A 7332-nucleotide genomic window follows, 5' to 3' on the forward strand; every position below is an offset into this window, starting at 1 on the left:
ATTTTCCACATTTTTACATTGTTTGAGATTTGACTGGCATTCTTTTAGTTATCTCGTTTCACATAATAGTAGTGGATAGAAATGTGCATTAATTAGCATTCTTTTGCAGCTTTTTGCTTCTACATTTGAATGGTAACTTGGCTAATGTTTTTTTTACAATATGTTTATGACCTTGATATTTTTCTGTTAAGTTCATCAACGAACCAGTCCTGGCCAGAGCATCCTGTCCTGAGCCGCCACTCATCTCTGAGCGGCTACCCCTCTACGAGACAACCACCGCCGCACTCCATGTCACTGGACTATGGCCACCACTCTCCTCCCCTGCACCACCCCCCACATCCACCCTGCCCCCCAACGCCCATAGCTCTCCCCGAAGCAGCCAGCGAAGCTGTATGGCTCGCTACGCTCTCAGCCGCAGTCCCACTCAAAGCTTTGACGAGCAGGATGACTCAGGTCACGACTATGGCACGGACTGTCCAAACACCAACTCTAATCTGCTGGGAAATGGAGGCATGGACAGGGAACTTTTGACCTCCATGGATGGGCTGACTCAGTTACAGCTGCCCCAGATGCTGCCCCCAGTTCTGCCTGAGAAGAAGAGGGCATCAGATGGGGGAGCATTCGCTGGGAACAGCGTCTCCAGCCCTCAGTGGGTTCTCGAGTCCCCACAGTGGGAGCTCCCTGAGTATTCCCTTTCCCAATGTTTTGCCTGACCTCTCAGCTCAGGCACTGGGCACAGCCTCACCTCTGCCAGGTAAGCTACCTAATGAAGCCAAAACCCTCATTGGTGTCACATGGTTTGATAACCACAAACAAATGAACACTGTGCTGAATATTTCACTGATAATTGTGTGTTTTCTAGATGTACTGGCCAGCAAGCAGGTTACTGTAAAATTTGTGCAGGACACATCAAAATATTGGTATAAGCCAGATATCTCAAGGGATCAAGGTAGGCTTTTGTTCCAAAGTAATAAAATAAAGGAAACATTTTCACAGAACTACAGAGCCACCTCACAATTATGTTTCTCTTCACACAGCCATTTCAGTCTTGAAGGACAAGGAGCCTGGTTGCTTCATTGTGCGGGACAGCCATTCCTTCAGAGGAGCTTATGGACTGGCAATGAAGGTGTCTACTCCCCCACCATCTGTTCTGCAACAGACCAAAAAAGGTACAGCAGATGTGGATGACAAACTTGTTGTTTTAAATGGTTGGTTTATACTAATTTGGTTTCAAAATGAGATCCAATTCATTAAAAGTGTCACAGAAGCCTTATTGTTTGCATATCTTAGTGCAAATTCTAATCTTTTTTCTTTTTGAATGAACATTTGTTATAATGACAGGTTAATATTTTGGGAAATACACATATTTGCTGGCTTTCAATGAGAAGATTGATACCTCTCTCATGTCTGTGTGTTAAATATATAGCTGAAATCAGGATGTGGTTAGCCTAGCTTAGCATAAAGACTGGAAACTAACGGAAATGGCTAACTTTGCTCTCAAAAAGTGTATTTTAAATAATTCTTTCAATTATCATAGTGAAGATATCAGAGATTGGTCCAGTAATACAGATTCCCTGGGAATTATTCATCAGACAATCACACACAAAGCCATCTACAGTTACAGCCCACTGTACTCGTCTTCATGCTGGAACTTGAGAGTGCGTTGTGCCAAACAGACCCCTTTTGCCTGATAGTCTTAGAAGTACAGCTAATGTTTCAGCCCTTAACAAAGGATGTGCTGGGTCCATAAGCCAACTCTGATCCCAGGGCCATCTCCTGGGAAGCTGTCTGCCCCACATAACTCTGTCTATTATGGATGCAATATCTAGGGACTGGGGTCAAAACAGGATGCTTGGTTATTTACTTCCTAGCATGGTTGTTTAGCATATTCAGGAAATACAGGACGGGAGTTTTTTTGAAAGAAAACAAAGTCTAGATATGAATCTGGCCAAACATTCTCTGGCTATGTTTCAACATGAAACCAATAGCTGACTGAGTGGTGATAGAGATTCACGCATCAATTTTTTCTTATTTAGAAAAGGGCTAGAGGACAATAAATCACACACAGATAAATAATCCAACTTGTGTCTGATACATATTATCATAAGCAACGCATGGGGGGCACAAAGGATGCCCTACCTGCACCAGGCCACCACAGCGTTCAAAGCTTTAATATTATCTCCCACTCACACCTGCCCTGTTGTTTGCCTTCAACACCTCACGCAGTCCAACGGCACCTATGGTGACATCATGACATGGTCATTCTCTTCACTTTAGTTTAGGGCATTGTGGCTCCTTATAACAGTGAAACCAAACCCACCTTTAGGAGCGAACCTTTCTCCAAGCCTTTGTGTCAAGACATTCCTGACAGACTCCTCCTGCCCCCCTCAGAGGCGCTTCTTTTGAATCATAATCCCATTAATCTCTGGAGAGATTGAATGTAGCGATTTCATGTTTTATGTAACTCTTAAAGGCTGGGAAATGACGTGTTGTTCTGAGATAAGTTTTTGGAGCTATTATTTAGGTCAGAGTAAATCTAGGCTGTCCGATAGAGGACAGCTTTTACTGAAACAGACCACAGACTATTGTGAGGAATTAATAATCTGTCTTATTTATTTTTTGCATCTTCTATCGGCCCTTTTTTTCTTACAGGAGGCGATCTATCCAATGAATTAGTACGCCACTTCCTGATTGAGTGTACACAGAAAGGAGTGCGGTTGAAGGGTTGCCCCAATGAGCCCTATTTTGGTGAGTACCTATTCTGTTAAACTCTCTCTTCACAGCTGGTTAACAACAGTGACCCCTCCTGGCTGTTTGGCTACATAGCACAAAAATGAAAGAATTCAGACAGCCTACTACTACTACTACTGCCCTCTATTGGTCTGTTGTGCATTGTGCAGTATGTGCCTGCAGCATAACATGACAGAGTAATGCACCTGGCACTTTATCCACAGCCTGCTGCTTCTTGTTTTCATCTGTTGTTGTGAAATTGAGAAATTGATGTGGCAGTAAAGCATCAAATCTTACAGCAATATTTGATATATTTTTGTTTTACAGGAAGCTTAACCGCACTGGTCTGCCAACATTCAATCACCCCGTTGGCCCTGCCCTGCAAACTTATCATACCTGACAGAGGTAAACATTCAATGCGCTGTCACAGACCTAATGTTTGGTCGGAAGAGAAAATAAACATAATTTAGGTTTTGTGTCTACCCATATCTGTCTGTTTAGCTGTCTGGCCATTTGGTCGTTTTGTGTTTATGAAGCTGTTGTGGTTTTCACCCAAGAATCTCACTGACTTATTTGCTTTACTTGTTTATAGATCCTCTTGAAGATGTTGTGGAGACTACCTCACAATTAGTCACCAACTCTGCGGCTGAGCTGCTAAAACAGGGTGCAGGTAATCAGGCGTCTTAGATCACTTGCTTTGAATAGACATTATGGCAAAGCAATGATGGCACTGTACATAAAAACAGACACAACGCACAATTCTGTGCCAATCATTTTTTCCTTGTCCTGTTATTATGGACTTTGTCACTGAATACACTTGCTCTACAGTTATTTGCACTCAGCAGGTGTAATTTGAATCTGTGTGTCCCTGCAGCCTGTAATGTGTGGTACCTGGGCTCCGTGGAGATGGAATCCCTAACAGGCGTCCAGGCAGTGCAGAAAGCCACCAGTATGTCTCTGAGCGCCAACCCTCCACCAACTTCCACTGTAGTCCACTTCAAGGTGTCCTCCCAGGGAATCACCCTCACTGACAACCAGAGGAAGTGAGTGAAACATGAGCATATTCACACCATACACACATGCAGAGACCTTTTTTTCTTAAAAATACCCCCCCCTTGTCTCTTTTTTAGGCTGTTCTTCAGGAGGCATTACAATGTAAATACAGTCATATTTTTGTGCATTGGACCCTCAAGAAAGAAAGTGAGTATTGCTGATTTAAAGTTTGAACACATATCATTTAAGAGTTAGTAGAGTGTCTGTCGTGGCTATTGTTAGGCAAACCTTTTATTATTCTAAACAGGTGTGGTATGTCAACACCTTGTCACTGTTGGAAAGTTCTACCAAGCTAATAATAATCCTCCTTTCACTGCTCACAGGTGGAATAAAGATGGCTGCCCTTCAGCAAAGTAAGTCAATGATTATTATTTTCACATCGCTTCAACCAGAGCCAGCATTAAAGCAGTTCTTTTTAAAGGAACGTGGTCAGTTTGAGGCAGATGACAGTTCTGCTATTAAGTATTTTTTATGCACCTCTGCAGGATCTTTGGCTTTGTGGCGAGGAAAACTGGCACTTCCATGGACAATGTATGTCACCTGTTTGCAGAGCATGACCCTGAGCAGCCAGCAAGCGCCATTGTCAACTTTGTTTCCAAGGTGATGATTGGCTCGCAGAAAAGTAAGTAGGCCTTCCTCAGACTGAGCTGATCACCTAGACAGACTTGTACTCAGAGTAGAAACAAGAAATAAAGACTGAAAGGCTGAACAAAGGACAAAATGTCAAGGACTGAAGATGGTGGCATTAACCCTGAATATTAACTGGATATTATGTGCATAATGATTACTTACCAGCACCAGGACATTTAATTACATTCATTTTCAATAGAAAAATATAAATCCCTTCTATGCTGTTACTTTTCTTTCCTGTAAAATGAACTGTAAAGTAGCAAACAAAATCATATGAGATGTGATTCCAACTGGCTGCTTTTCACATTTGTGCATAGCATTTTTATAGACAAATCAAGAAAGCCGTACCTTGTTGCATGTAATTGTTTTCTAATATTTAACCAAAACAAATTTCATTTAAGCTATTAACATTCTGTAAAGTTGTAGCCAATGTAGAAGCACCTCTGTGCTGCATCTGTCCAGCATGCAGTATTTTGTTGTGGAGTTTAATATGTGGAAAGGCAGTGCAGCAAATATGTATAATTAGGCCAGGCTACAGGCTCATACAGGATTATCTTATTTTGTCTATGCAATGTAAATTTTTATTTTTTTAAACCACGGCCTTCTGTACACTTGCAGCATGTATCTGACTTCTCTAAACCTTGTTAAATAATTTTCTTTCTCTTATGTGAATATGACCACTTTTAAAGCTGTCAGTGACATTTTAATGAATGTGGGTGTGTGTGTGTGTGTGTGTGTGTGTGTGTGTGTGTGTGTGTGTGTGTGTGTGTGTGTGTTGAAATGAGAGAAATCATAGAAAAGTATTTTAATTAAACCCTAATATATATTGATTTGACATGAGTTGGTTAAAAACACATCAGTACTTTTGCAAAGAAGATAGTACAAGTGGCATTTCACTCAGCTGCCAAATTTTTACTTTATTTTGCTCTCTTTTGGGGGGCTCATGGCCACTAACACTAAAGCACTGCAGTGTTTCAGTATCAAAAATATATTGGACAGTATCCTCGATTTTGTACATTTCATTTGAATAGACAGGCTGCTACAGTATATGGAGCAAACAAATGCTGCAATTGTGTTAGTGTTTTAAAGTTCTTAAAAGAAAGAAAAAGCTCTCTGTGTTGGAATTGTACAAATAAATTTAGGATTTGACATATACTTTATTAGTCACATATAAGACGATGACCATAAAACTTTATTCCTTTCAACTTTTTTTTGTGTTGGGCAGCCACATTATCCAGAGAGGAACTTACGGTCACAATACATTTCTGTTTTGTTTTTTTATGTACACGTGTTATCTTGTTATCTATTATCTGTACCTCATACTTATCTCATACAATACTGTGCCTCTGTGTATAACATGCTACATGTGAACAGTTTATTTGTATATTATTATTGCATTGTTTGATGTGTTCTGTAAATAAATAAAATGAAACATGGATTTAATCTTGGTGATGTGTTATACCCTTAAAGGAAAAGTTTGACATAGCCAGGACCAGATGCCAGGTAGTCATTTCCAGTAAAACCAACGGGCGGTTGTTAGCTTACATTTCCTTGAAATTCAGGATCATCTTGGTAACTTAGTAAAAATTTTGGATCTCCACTAGAATTTAAAGTAAAGTTCTGTGGGTTTAAATAATGTTTGGCTGCACACCATGCATTGGTAATGTTAATGACTGACACACCGGTATGCTGCTATTAAAGGGGTTACGCACACTGCTGAACCAAAGACAGCATGCACAGGTCTTGCCTCATCTCAAGTGCTAAGGGAATGAGGAGAGAATGACTCCTTGACGAATATGTCTATCAAAACTTGAGGTAGACCTTTATTTTCGTAGCCATGATGAAGTTACGGAAAAAGTTACAATCTCAAAGTTCTCTGTTTTGGTCTCTTTGGCGGCATCTATGGCGATACGTGGTAATTGCAGGTGTGTTTTTGGATCTCGCTTGTGATTTTTCTCAGGAATGTTGCCACTGACACCCAGTTCCTAATACTCCAAATGCAATTGTGATTGGTTTAAAGAAATGCCGATAAACCAGAGCGATTTTTTCTCCTATCCCAAAATGCTGTGTGGACTAGTCAGTCCCTCCTCCGCAGCGCCGTGGAAGAAGATCTGGCAATGCGAGACTACGGCACAATAGCCGCTGGCTTACAGAACAACGCAATGTAAACAGCGTTGCAGACTGTTTAAACTAAAGCCACATTCCTGATGTTAGCTACTATCTAGCATTAGCTAACTTCCGGGCGTTTCTCAACTCAGTTGCCAGTGTTGGAAAGTAACCAAGTATTACTCAAGTACTGTACTGAAGTACACATTTGAGGTACTTGTACTTTACTTGAGTATTTCTATTTTCTGCTACTTTATACTTCTACTCTACTACATCTCAGAGGCAAATCTTATACTTTTCACTCCACATATATATTGTGGCTATACAAGCCACCCAGCAGTATGTAAAGCAAGCAGTAACACATAAAATAATGAAAATTAGCACCACATTTAGCCTACCAGCTGCAAAATGAAAGCGATGAACACATTAATGCATCAATAATTCTAATCCAATAATATATATGCAAGAAAACATATTCGTTTATCAAAACAGGATGTTTTCTCGTTGTATTATAATCTTAAAACGCTCCAAAAGGTTTCACATGCGTATTACAATCACTGAAATTTTCTTTTACTTTAATACCTTGTCACCGTTTTTCAGTATAGAGTTTTCATGTCTGAATCTCACAATACTGAAAAGTAAACAGAAAACGACACTACTGCCCAGGGGCCAGTAATGACGAACCTCTGCTGGAAAAACATTTAGTGTTACTGTAGAGCAGAGATCTTCAACAGGGGGTCCGGGACCCCTAGGGGGTCCTCAGAGTTACTACAGGGGGGGCATCAAATTATTATTCATTTTGTTGAAAGTGTT

At 40.6% G+C, this 7332-nt stretch overlaps 1 pseudogene across 1 annotated transcript in view; it reads left to right on the forward strand.

The window, feature by feature from the left end:
- The window catches only part of LOC144526430 (tensin-3-like), a 37342-nt pseudogene extending 31899 nt beyond the window's left edge, over window positions 1–5443 (forward strand). Inside the window, exons 18-27 of the transcript XR_013502754.1 lie at window positions 192–754; window positions 863–949; window positions 1038–1169; window positions 2653–2748; window positions 3058–3135; window positions 3323–3400; window positions 3605–3773; window positions 3861–3930; window positions 4107–4136; window positions 4269–5443. The product of XR_013502754.1 is annotated as a tensin-3-like (transcript). The remainder of the gene's footprint in view (window positions 1–191; window positions 755–862; window positions 950–1037; window positions 1170–2652; window positions 2749–3057; window positions 3136–3322; window positions 3401–3604; window positions 3774–3860; window positions 3931–4106; window positions 4137–4268) is intronic.
- Window positions 5444–7332: the final 1889 nt, after the last annotated feature.

This window comes from Sander vitreus, chromosome 12, assembly GCF_031162955.1.
Source record: "Sander vitreus isolate 19-12246 chromosome 12, sanVit1, whole genome shotgun sequence".
Taxonomy (NCBI): Eukaryota; Metazoa; Chordata; class Actinopteri; order Perciformes; family Percidae; genus Sander; species Sander vitreus.